This window comes from Hippoglossus stenolepis, chromosome 23 (genome assembly GCF_022539355.2).
Source record: "Hippoglossus stenolepis isolate QCI-W04-F060 chromosome 23, HSTE1.2, whole genome shotgun sequence".
Classification (NCBI taxonomy): Eukaryota; Metazoa; Chordata; class Actinopteri; order Pleuronectiformes; family Pleuronectidae; genus Hippoglossus; species Hippoglossus stenolepis.
The window spans coordinates 2,200,880-2,213,634 of record NC_061505.1 but is presented as its reverse complement, the minus strand read 5'-3'; the positions used below and the strand labels follow the sequence as shown (position 1 = coordinate 2,213,634).

General features: G+C 44.9%; 1 protein-coding gene across 3 annotated transcripts in view; it reads left to right on the top strand.

Moving 5' to 3' along the window:
• shroom4 (shroom family member 4) overlaps window positions 1-12,755 on the top strand; it is a 46,007-nt gene that overhangs the window by 18,487 nt on the left and 14,765 nt on the right. The window contains exon 1 of one of the 3 annotated variants that reach the window (XM_047338881.1): window positions 10,877-11,375. The exons of the other annotated variants lie outside the window; for them this stretch is intronic. The gene's annotated coding sequence lies outside the window, so the exon portion shown is untranslated. Of the gene's footprint in view, window positions 1-10,876; window positions 11,376-12,755 lie in introns of those variants that run through there. 3 annotated transcript variants of the gene reach the window in all.

Here is a 12,755-nt window from a genome sequence, read left to right as displayed (position 1 = left end):
GCCGTCTTTACGTCGACTCTCTGAGAACGGGGGGAGACGAGAAAGAGGTGACTGTTTCTCTCCCCACCCCGGCCGTCCTGTTAGGAATCTACGAGCCAGACATGCAAGCACACATGAAAGCAAAGTTCGCAGATAGAAAAAGGTTTCACAGGATGTGACCTTTGACCCTCAGGGTGTCAGAAGGAACCCAGATAAACTCTGATGACCACGGAGCCGTGTGTGTTTGTAAGGATTCAGAAAAGCATTCAGATCTAAGAAGTGAGGGATTTAGTGTTTAGTTGCTTGTGCATAAATCTTTTATTATATTTACAGTATTTTGCAACCTGGGTCTGATTATAGGTCATGAAAACACTAACTGTACTATAAACATAGGCTGCATAAAACTAAATATGAAACAAAATTCCACAGAACCTCAAAACAAATATTCAATGTCTTGACACAAGTAAAGGTTTGTGTGGGTTTTTGAAATATTGGAAATTGTTTTATTCAAAGCTGTAGTTTCTTACTCTGGCCACTTGGGGCAGCAACACAAGCTGTAACCACAACACTGCCATGCACTGAACGCCTCCATTAGTCATTTGATCCGTGGTTTTACATAAATATGTTGATTGCTGCGGTTTTTTAAAGTTTATTTACTGCAGCATGACGCTGGTTGGCACAGGAGGAGAAACCGTTAATTGTTCCTCTCTCCCACCCGGTTCCCTCCCAGCTCAGTGCTGGTATTTAGGCCTCTGGAAGCAGAACTAATGAGGGGAACATTTCCACGCCGCGGACTTAGCGTCCATGTTGGCGTCTTAACACGGACTTAAATGCTGCTGCTGCAGATCTGAGGCCAGATTTAACAGCGAGCCGCGTCAGCTGAAGTATCCCGGAGAAAAGCAGCTGATGGTTTCCTCCCTCTCGGTTTAGAGATTCAAATTAAAGAATTACACTTCTATGCATCGACTCTTCTGTCAACTACATGGGGTTTCATTTTGTTGTTGTGTGTTTTTGTGGTGACACTGAATTGTGTTATGACAGCACAACCTTAGTTCCAGCAGTAAACAATAAAACACTTTGTGAGGACACACTGAGAAGGTCAGTGCCCGGGAGCTTCATCTGTTTTCTGTGGTTTCAGTTTATCCACATGTTGATTTTACAGAAGTCTTAAAACACAACAACTCTTCTCCTATGTTGTGTTTTTGCGACTTAGTGGACGTCAGTGGAAATGCAACAAATATCCACGAAGATAATAGTGTGTTTTTAATATTATTTTACTGTATTTTAATACATTCTCAACTTTGGCTGAGTCGTGAATCCAGTTTGCAGGATTCTACTCTTGGTACAACTTTGACTTTGTCGTTCTCGGACAGCTTCAGACAGCTGTTTGGCTGCAGCGCGTGAAACCAGATCGGCCGTCCAGCACGCACAGACACACACACACACACACACACACACACACACACACACACACACATACAGTACGTACAGTGTGTACAGTGTGAATGCACAGACTCAAACAGACAGATGGACAAACACGGATTGAAGAAATGTTACTGGTAATGAGAATCACACCCAGTTTAATCCAGCGTGTCTGGAATGTACTGTGAGTGTCTGACAATTCAGGGACTTTCCCAACGTGCTGTGTGTGTGTGTGTCTGTGTGTGTGTTTGTGTGTGTCTGTGTGTTTGTGTGTCTGTGTGCATTCATCATTAACCATAGATCTAAATGTAACAGTTGTTGCTGTCTAGGAATTCACTCTTAGAACACGTTTTTCTTCAGTCTCTTTCCTCGGATTAAATTATTCTTAAATCTCCAAACTCTTCCACAATGATTTTCTTGATAAAAGATACTTTTTTTTATTATTATTGTTATGGAAAATCTGCTAACACTTGAATTTTGATACGTTTATAGCTAGAACCAGACCGAGATGGATTTTCTGTAGCTAATAGGGAGTAAAGATTTCCGATATCGATTTGACCCTCATTCCCACAGATCTGTAGAGCTACAGGTCAAAGCTTCCTCAGCTGGGAAGGAACCAACTAACACCCAACTAACCAACCCTCCGACCAACCAACCATAATATGATAACTAGTCAATAACTCCCCCTTGTGGGTCTGTAGACTAGTAACAGTGACTGAGTGAGTTGTAAAGTTCTAACATGCAAATCAAACCAACCCACCAACGAACAGTTAAACCAATGGGACACAACCTTCATGCTAATTAGTCTGTCAATGACCAAACAGCTCCCTCTAGTGGATGTGTAGACTGTTAAACATTAATAAAAGAGTAATAAAGCAGCTCAAGCATCTGAAGTGATGTTCTCACCCTCTGCCCCACCCCCTCTTTCACTTTCTGTCTGAGCTTCACTTTAAAGTCGTGCAAAGAGAAAAGCTGCAGTTCTTTGGCTCCGTCCACTTTCAGTTTCACCTCAAGTCAATTATGTTGAGCCATAACTTTTTTATATGCATTCATATAAACGTATGAAATAAAACCTCCAGTCTATTCATGTATTCCTCTCTCCCTCACCGCGACTCGTCCACGATGGCGTCTTTCCAAAGCAGGTTTCCAAACATTCCTGCCAAACGTCGGGCGGCTCCACCTCCTGTGTTTTTTATACGTGTTCGCGTACGTTTTGAGAAAGTGTGAGAAATTACCCCGCGTTATTCTTAGCTCAGTTAAAACTCACTTGACCCGAACGGGAGGTGGAGAGTTTCTTTCTGGAAGCCAGTACGTACACTTGTCTTGGAAACGTCAGGAAATTACTCACTGGGGTTTCCCTGTGCGGCGTTTTTTTTTTTTTTTACTGTGGGAGCATTGGTGGATAAATGGGCTTTGTACTGGAAAAGTGTTCATACTGGGTTTAATAGTATGATGTAGAGGTGGAGGAAGGAAACACAGAGTTGCTGAGGAGAGACGAGGATTTGCTCGAGTTGGAGTTTCTCTGGTTTTGATAAAAAAAAGCTCGTAATGGATTTATAAAAGGGTGAATGTATTTGAGTTTGGTTTTCATAACTATAATAAGCGGTTGTGTGACGGCGGAAATGAAAAACACTCTATTCTCATATTGTCTTGACTTTCAAAAGGACGTTGAAACTCCTCGCTGTAATTCTTTCACCGCACATTTTGACTTACGTTCGCTTTTCGCTCTGTTCATCTCACAGTTATTGTTTTGAGGTTTTCCACTTTACATCCTTCACACAACCATTGTTCATTCTTTAGATAAAATAAGTTAAATTCGGACTCGCAGCGCTGTCCTGCTCCGCGGAGAGAAGACGCCTGCAGGCTAAATTTGGCAAACCACAGGAATTCACTGGCCTGCCCAGCACTTTAGTGGAGGGAGAAGACAGCGGTGTGCTCTGGTGTTTTTCCTTCAGGGACGGTGTTTCACAGGCGTTTTAACGAGGCAGCTGACGGTGACTCGTGTTGTGTGTCCCACCGTCATAAAGTAAACAGTGTCGAGAGGCAGAGAACTTCCAGTTTCAAGGAAATCACTTCTGCAGTTCCTGTGTAATCCTGCTGGGAAACAAACAAATCAAACCATAATTAGATAATTAGTCTGACAATAACCAAACGGCTCCCCCTTGTGGATAGAGAGACTTTCAGATATTCATCTCCTTGCTCCCTTCGAAGTGACCGTTCACTTTCTCACTGGAAGGTCAACCCCAGGAGTGTTTTCGTCTCTCTACATCTTTCGGGCGGGGGGGGGTGTTTATCGCTGACTGATGATTTTTTCCAATATATTTCTGGAAGGGGGAAAGAAGGATGTTTTTTTGGCTCGACCTGGAAATGTTCCCTCTATACTACTTCCTGTTTTCACAGACCTTTTGTTAGATCCAACTGTACTCTGCGTGTCTGTGTGTGTCTGTGTGTGTGTGTGTGTGTGTGTGTGTGTGTGTGTGTGTGTGTGTGTCTCAGTGGGCAGCCGTGGACGAGGCCGGAGGACATTCTTCGGCTTTTGCATCATTTCCTGCTCTTCCCAAACTTCCCGTCCAGTTGGGACTTAATGCGTTGGCAGAATCTGTGTGTTTGTGTTAAAAGAAGCAGCTTCAACGAAACAAAGACCAAACACGTTGACTGACGGCGACGGGAAACCGCTTCTTCAGACGCAGCTGTGCGCGCGTGTGTGTGCATTGAATGTGTGTGCATGTTTACATTATGTTGTGTATGTGCACCGTGGAAAACTTCATTACCCAGAAAACCCCTGAAATGCTCCTGTGACTCTGTTCTCTCTCCTAATTGATTCAAGGGGCTTTTCTCGCCACATTTGGCCGAATGAGCTCAGTTTGTTTCACGTAAACGTGTCTTTTCCAATTATAGTATTGTCCTCTTAGTTATTTTCAGCCCTGAGTATTTGTTTGTGGGATCAGGAGGATTCCACAAAAAGCAGGGAATGCATTTCCACGAAACTTTGTAGACGGATGTGAGACCTTTAATCTCTAATTACCAGCTCCTCCACATCTCCATGATTTATTCCCCAGAATGCACTTTGTATTTTTCTACCTCTGCGCTGTCGGTTGCGGTTTTGCCAACCGAGACCTTGGCTCACGGTCTCTCTACCCACGGAGAAAGTGCAGCTGCTTGTTGTTTTTATTCTGATATCAATCTTTTTTCTTGTCACTTCCCTACAAACCTCTCTTCGGATGGAAATCTCTCCCCCCCCCCAAGATCAGGAGCAAATCAAAACAAATGCTGGGGAAAGAGACGTCAGATTACAGAGCAACACAAACTGAGGAGTGGACGTACGTGGCAGCGCGACACCGGCCCAGTGGCAGCAGGGAGCGAACCTGGGGGAATTAAAATGATAATTACTAGAGAGGCTGATGTTTTGACAGCATAAACAGGACTTTATGACAAAGGCTCTCTCATCACGTCTCGCTCTTTCATCTCCGTTTCACATTAACCAAACATTTATTTTTGCCGAAGGCCGAACGGGCGGGAGGGCGACCAGATGAAAGAATGGAAACAGAGAAAGTGGGGGAAAGAGAAAAAAGAAGAGTTGGGGTTTGTGGTTATTGTATTATTTATTTTTTTTGGTATTTAGGTGAAATAACATTTTTGAAATGTTGTGACACGTTCCCTGACTCACGCTTGAACACGAGCCGGTTCTCAGATTCAGATTCAGTGACTCATGTTCACATTGTTTGGAAGATTTTGATAATTGGATAATTATTTGAATCATGTCTTAAAATTGTAATGTTTTTACCTCCTCAAATATGAGGATTTGGTTCTTTTTTTGGCTCAAGTGATATTAAACCGAATATCTGTGGGTTTTGCTGAAAAGCAAAACCCAAAGCTGATTATACAATATTATTATTTCAGTAGTTTTTGTACAATTTGAGGAATCGACTTGTGGCTCAGCTTCAACTGTGCGAAAGTCCAAAGTGAATCGTGTTTCTCAGAAATCAGGTCAAACATCAGCTCGAGTCGAACAGGGAACGCTTTGCTTTGCAAAACAAGACTTTTGACAACATTTACTTCATTTGTGGGGAAACTGAAGCATTTTATTACCAATTTGTGTCCTTTTGTAAACAGATAAATCCTTGAATCAGTTAACTGGAGAAAGTCTCAGCAGATTAAACTGAGTAATAATCATTAGTCCTACTTTGCAGGAGGCGAATAGAGCCGCGTGCCACAAGTTGAGCAGTTTGAACTTCTCCAACTCAGCTGACGACGGATGTTTGATGGATTTGAAATGAAACTTGGATTAAAGTTGTTTCAAACTTTTCTTCTTCTCCAACATTTCAACTTGAACTTTCCCCTGCTCTGTTGGGATCTGTGGTTTCTGAGCGTTCGGTTCGATTCTGCAGCGACGCTCAGTTCCTCAGTTTGTTTTTGCTCATTTGTAATATTAGTTTTTCATCTTTTATCTTCAGACGGTCTCGAGCTCGTCAGCGTCCAACGTGCTGACTCGCTCTTTTTGTCCAGTTAGTGGATCTCAGACTGTCACAAGTAAGAAGAAGGTGTGCGAGGGTCCGAGCACACGTTACATATTCATCTGGTATTTTATCGCAGACAGACGCAGGAGCAAAATGTGTGCACAGACACACACACAGACACACACACACAGACACACACACACTTGAACACGCACTCCCACATCCCGTTGTTTAGATTTTGGTACCACAGGGTCCCTGGTGACCGGGCAAGACTGAAGTCTGTGGTGCCAAGAACCGTGAAACACAATAGTCTGCCCCCCCATCACTGCTTCCCAAACTGAACAATAGACATTCTTGGCATTCCTCAAGACCTCTTCCTCACACACGCACACACACACAGACACACACACACACACACACACACACACACACACACACACACCCGTACAACACTCTGGGTCTGATTAGAGCCCTGGATGTTAAGAATTTTCTTTGTGACGCAGTTTTCAGGATGACTTATCGACACTGTGGATATTTGTGTGTGTCTGTGTTTCAGCTCATGTGCTGCAGCACTAAATCAACACAACGATCACAGGCGGGGGGGCAGCGGCCGCCTGAGGGGCAGACATGGGAGTTTATGGGATTGCCACCTCATTAGGGTGGGGAAAGAAGTGAAGTTCGTAATCCTCGACGATTCTGAATTCTTTCCAATAATTACAAAAAAGTTTCCTCGCTATCGACGGCACAATGAAAGAGGGAATTCCGTCCCTTGAGTTTAGTTGCTTTAGTTGCTGGGAGAACAAACTAGCATCTGAGCTCAGTGACAAACTTTCTTTACTGAGCTGTTCCCCTTCTTTTGATTTACTTATTTATTACTTATTTGCTAGTGAGCTGGTTGCAGCCCCTCAATAGTGATGATTCACAACTTTTTCATTTTCTTATATCAGCAAAGTAGTCGTCAGAATGATTGTTATTTGTGGCCCTGGTACTGTGTGTGTGTGTGTGTGTGTGTGTGTGTGTGTGTGTGTGTGTGTGTGTGTGTGTGTGTGTGTGTGTGTAGTGTGGGTGTGTGTCTGTCCACTACGCGTGTGGTCTTCCACAGTTTATCTGTCTCCTCTGGCCTGGATTTTATTAACTGGCCCATTAAACAGCGACTCCCCCACACACACACAGTGGTTGTCTCGGACGTACACAAATTCCTAGAGGCCAGCTTGGACGCACACACACATGTTTGAAATGTGTGCGCATGTCATGGAACGGAAGAAGAGCCGGGACATTAGGTGTCATCACACTACATCAGTGGTGGTAAAAGAGAGAGAGAGAGAGAGAGAGGCTTTTCCCTTTAAACCCTGTAACCTTGCTCGCCCCTCCTGTTTCGTGACTTTTGACTTTCACCTTTGCTGTGAAATAAATCTCTCACGGCTCCTTGATGTGGCTGCAAATCAACTTACTGCCTTTTATTTATAATCAAAGTCACTTTCTGTCAGTAGACGAACTTCAGCTAATCGTACAGTCCTGTTCAAAATGACCGCAATCAGCCAAGTATTGTAGTTTGATCTGGATTTCTCTGGTCATTGCTGTGTGAGTCTCGTGTTCCGTCAGTTAACAGCCGAGGAAGCGGCGTTAAAAGATGGAGGGCGACTGAATAAACTGTCGGGCAGGAGGAGTTACAGCTGCACAAAAGATGAAATAACAGATTAAAAACTGCACCGTGGACGACCTCAGGCCACAGCGAAGTTATTTCAACAGTGCGAACACGATGTTCTCAGGCTGCAACGAAATCTTCACCATACTTGTTGAGGCAGCGCTTGTACTTGTATTACACCTTCTGTCATTTTATTTTGAAATCTGAAAGCCTCTTGTTAACCAGTCAGGAGTGAGGAGAAGCTCGGAGTGGAAAAACTTATCCGACGCCCATTGTCTCTGCCATTCAACTTTTAAATGACAGAAAGTATTTTACGAATGAAACTCTTCCACCTCGCTCTGACCATCACGTCATGTTGATGTCCACAAGTGGGTTTTTTTGTGTTGTGCGTGTCTTTGTGCGTGTCTTTGTGCGTGTCTTTGTGCATCCTGGCTGCAAACCAACGTCCCTGCAGGGACAATAAAGACACTTTGAACTTTGATCCCCCCTGGCAACCAGGAAGAGATGAGGCACTGCTGCAGACACACAAAACAAAATCCGTACTCACGAGAACCAACTTCTCCTTCAGCCGTTTGCTTCGCACGAGGATGAACGATGATAAAAGTAAACCTGAAAACGTGTAAGTTGAATTTCTCTGTATTTTCTGATCTCCTGTCAGTAGTGCAGAGTACAGTGATCAAAGCCGTAGTCCTTTGATAATGCCCCTGCAGCAGAAGTGTGTGTGCATGCGAACGCAGAGATGTACGTTCGATTCCCAATGCACCACAATCAAAACTCTGAATGGGAACAGGAAATGTTTGTTGGACGTGCTCATTGTCCTGAGGTTCTTCCAACGTCTGTGAGGAAACGGCGGCGATGGAAATAAATCAAATCAGAGCCTTTTGAACAGCGAGGCCTTGTGCTTCGCCGCTGGCAGACGAGAAGTTTAATAACTAGTCTCGGCTCATCAATATTTCTCAAGACGGCTCACATGCTTTTTTTAGTGACGTTTGTTTCCTTCATTCCAGTCGTTGCTTGTCACTGATGCATCAGCTGATAGTGATTTATTCAAGTGAGCTTCGACTCACGCTGACACTTCCCAGTATCTCTGCTTCTTGCTGTGGTTGCATTGACATCAGAAATGTTTTAATCCCGAATATTGGGACGGCATCATCCCCCAAAAATCCCTGATATTCAGGCTCTACCCGTAACTCAAGCATCAGTGTTGTGTTAACGTCGTCCGACACAACCAACGTAAATCCAGTTTAATCACATCTCCAAGTTGGAGGCGACGCAATGGTTTTCATCTTAACTTTATTGCCGCGCGGGGCCGTGACCCTCCATCTGCGGTTAATGTCTTTGTTTTTAAAGAGCTCGGTTCACTCTGGTAAAGGTGTAACACCAACTGATGGATTTACAGTCGAGGCAAAGAGGTTAACGAGGATCCTGCTGTCGGTTCCTCCGGCGAAAGGCGTTGAGTTGCAGCTGAGATCTCACACGTTGATGTCGCCTCCATCACGCTGGATGAAGGTGATGCGATCGGGCAGAGACTGATGGAAACGCTTCTTAGAAAACAGTCAGATTAAACGTTCTCGACAGTTGGACGGAGTAAATAGCAGGAGTGCGCAGACACACACACACACAGACACACACACACACGATCTAGTGGGTCGAGTGGTAACAAACAGTGCATTGTGCTGCAGAAGCTAAAGTGGACTTCACCCTTCCTGCCATCGACCTCTGGTATGAGCCTAGTCTCACTGTACTGATTACCTGGTGTGTGTGTGTGTCTGTCTGTGTGTGTGTGTGGTAGCAGTAGTCTACATGTCCAAATGTCTACGTGATGTGTGCGTCTAAGCAGTAAACGCGTGTCTTCAAGTGAGTGTGTCGTGTAGAAATCCACAATCAAGGGTGATGAGGGTCTGCAGTATAAACAGACACACACACACACACACACACACACACACACACACACACACACACACACACACACACACACACACACACACACACACACACACACACGGACCCATAAAGCAAACAAATGCGTCCTAATTGCCTGCAAACACAAAGGGACTGAGGGGCGGGAGGAGCTGAGGTTGTTTAGGCTTTCGAGCAGTTAACCCTTTTTCCCCCGTGAAGGGAGAATGTGAGGAATCTGCTCGTGCATCACACACACACACACACACACACGCACACACACACACACACACACACACACACACACACACACACACACACACACACACAGTCTGCAGGAGATATAAGTCTGCAGGAAATCCTTTGAAGCCGGCCGAGACACTCGCTTGTTATTAGGCGTCTGCCGTTGTGCGGCTGGTTAAACTTCAGCTAATGGCCGACGCTCACACCTCTGGATGTTCCCTCCACGAGGTTCAAGTCTGGTCCAAAGATAATAAGAGAAGGGCCACTTTTTAAAATCTGAAAAGAATAATGTCACATGCACGAGTCGGTGCTGAATTAGTGTGGATTAGTTTTTACTATTGTTCAGGCTCATAGTTTATCGTTTTGATATTTAAAGGTTATGTCGGACTGTGTTGTTCATTTATATTCAGTTGGAAATGTGCACTTTGAGCCACAAGTTGCAGCATAACTCAGTTATTTATAATTTACAACTGGATATTAGTTGTTAAGAATAATTTTATATTTATTTTTTATTCTGTCGATCACCAATCGAATGCCACGCCCACCTTCCTGGTCTTGTTCTGTCTTTATGCTGCTTGTTGTCTTTCCCATGAGTTTTTGCACTTTGACCCCACGAGAACCAACTTTTCCTTCAGCCGTTAAACTTAAAAACTTGAAAGTTGAACCTGTCAGTATTGTCTGATATTCAATAAAGTAAGTGATGTATTCATTCATTGAAAACGAGGTCAGGAGCAGCAGCATCTTATCAGGAGCCCAGAGCACAATGGTCAAAGCCATAGTTCTTTGATAACGCCCCTGCAGCAGAAGTGTGTGTGTGTGTTAAAAGAAATATATCTCAGCGATAAGACGAGTGACAGGAGACGAGTTTCTCCTCCTCTCATTGTTTTTTTGGTGGATGATTATTCCACAGGCTCTGGTCCTGTCCTGCAGACCTCCCATCCTCCCCGACGTTCCCCTTCTTTCACCACACTTTGTTTTTCTCGTCTCTCTGCCAGAGTGAAAAAGCCCCTGTGTCTGTCCAGCACTCTCTGCTTGCTTTGCTCTTTTTCGATTTCTTTTCTTTCTGCAAACACACCGACGCACGCACACACACACACACACACAGACACACACACACACACACACACACACAAGGAGGAAGTACCTCTGCATTTTTCCCTGTCGAACAATAACAGTGTGGAACCCTGGGTATTATTTTAGCAGCCGTCCACTACTTTATCTGCTCTCCACAATACTTCCTCTCTTACTGACTCACACATCCTGCCTGGGAGGGGGCGAGCGAGGCAGGGAAAGAATGAGATGAGGAGAGAGAGAGAGAGAGAGAGAGAGAGAGGGCCGGGGGAGAGAGCAATGCAGAGTGCAGGAGGGAGAAATAGCCATGTTTTGTCTTCCAGCGAGGGAGGAGGGGGAGAGGAAGAGGAGGGGATGTGAGGATCAGTCCCCTCCTGGTCAGAACCTGCCACACACTTCACACGGACATCGGCTCCGTGACTCGGACTCAACCCTCCGCCAAGTGGACAAGCGCACCTTGTGGACACGACCCGTCTCCCTCGCTTAGACCTCAACCGACGAGAGGCGGATTTAGGTGAAGTTTGTGTTGTCCGAGACGCGTCTGAACGCTTCCCTCAGTAGATTGTTAATCCTCGCACACTTGAACTGCGGGTGTCAGGGATGCTGGGAGCTGCGCTGGGATCAGTGCGAGTGTGGATGCTTCTGCCCCGTTGAATCTGGTAGGTGTTGAAAGTCGTGCAGCTTTTTAACTACAGACAAATACTCAATTTATGAAACTTCTTTTGAGGAGAAATATGAAGTTAGCGTTGTTGTTGTCGTCGAGCTGCTCTTTTATTTTCCCGGGGACGGGTTGTTGAACACATGATGCACTTTTTCACACTCGTATTTAAACCTCTTGTCATCGTGTCTTTAAATCGTCTCTTCTCTGGGCTGAGACCTTCCTCTCATGTCAAAGTATTTCCACAACACTTTCTGTCCTTATCTGTGAGACTGTGTTAGAGTCTAAATCTGTTTGTGCGACCGCCCGTCTGGCATCTTGTCCTGTACTGTATTGACACTACAGTGTGTGTGTGTGTGTGTGTGTGTGTGTGTGTGTGAATCCGATTATGCGCGTTGACCTTTGCGGCATCAGTCAGCTGTTGCAGTTTCTGACCGTTAACTGGGACATTCCAGCGGCTCCTTTTCATAGAGGCGCATTCAGAGCCGCAAAGACCAAGAATTCACAATTTCTCGGCCTTTGACAGCCGTCGACACTCATCGCCTCTTCTTCTTCTTCTTCTTCTCTCTTCTTCTTCTTCTTCTTCTTCTTCTTCTTCTTCTTCTCACCATTTGTCCCCTATTCTCCAGCTCCCATTACATATCTGGTCTCTGCCTCCGCTAAACACTTGATTTCCATGTCCTGCAAACCTGATTTGATTTCCTGGCTTGTCGTGGTTGCAGCAACACCACAGCGGCGGCGGATTAACTCGTTATCTCGTTTTTTTCCATTTCGAGCGCATGCTGTTGTTTCTCGTATGCCAGCGAATTATGCAAAAACTAAAATATGTTTCATGTGACTCCTTCTCTGAGTGGGTTGTTCTCAGCTGGGACAGGTAGCCAACTGGGTTACAGTGTGAGACACAGGAAGGGGGCCGTTAGTTGAGTTCTTACAAACGTGTGCAGGCGATAGCGGCGTCGGTCGCTGTGGCCTGTCGGAGGGTTTCAGTCCAGCTTCGGTTTGTTTCCTGTGTCCAGCGAATGAAAGGGACACAGACTTCATGGAGCCTCCGTGGATATCTCTCTCCGAACGCAGCCTCGACAAACACAGCGCTCCCCGAGGTTCTTTCCCACTGACTTAAGTCCTCAAGATAAATAACTGAGATTGTGTTGTTCTCTGACTTCACCGTCCAGATACACAACTGCTTCAAAACCTGACAGAGGAACAGGCGTCTTGTTGGTGTCGTATTAAACATCTTTGATATCAAGCAGCTTGACTCTAATTGCACACGATACACTAAGGATCTATTATATATGAAAATGTTCTGAATAAATTTAATTATGGATCGTTTTTTTGTAATTTGAGAGGATGAGATTTAGTTATTGTCTGTATCGCATTTTTA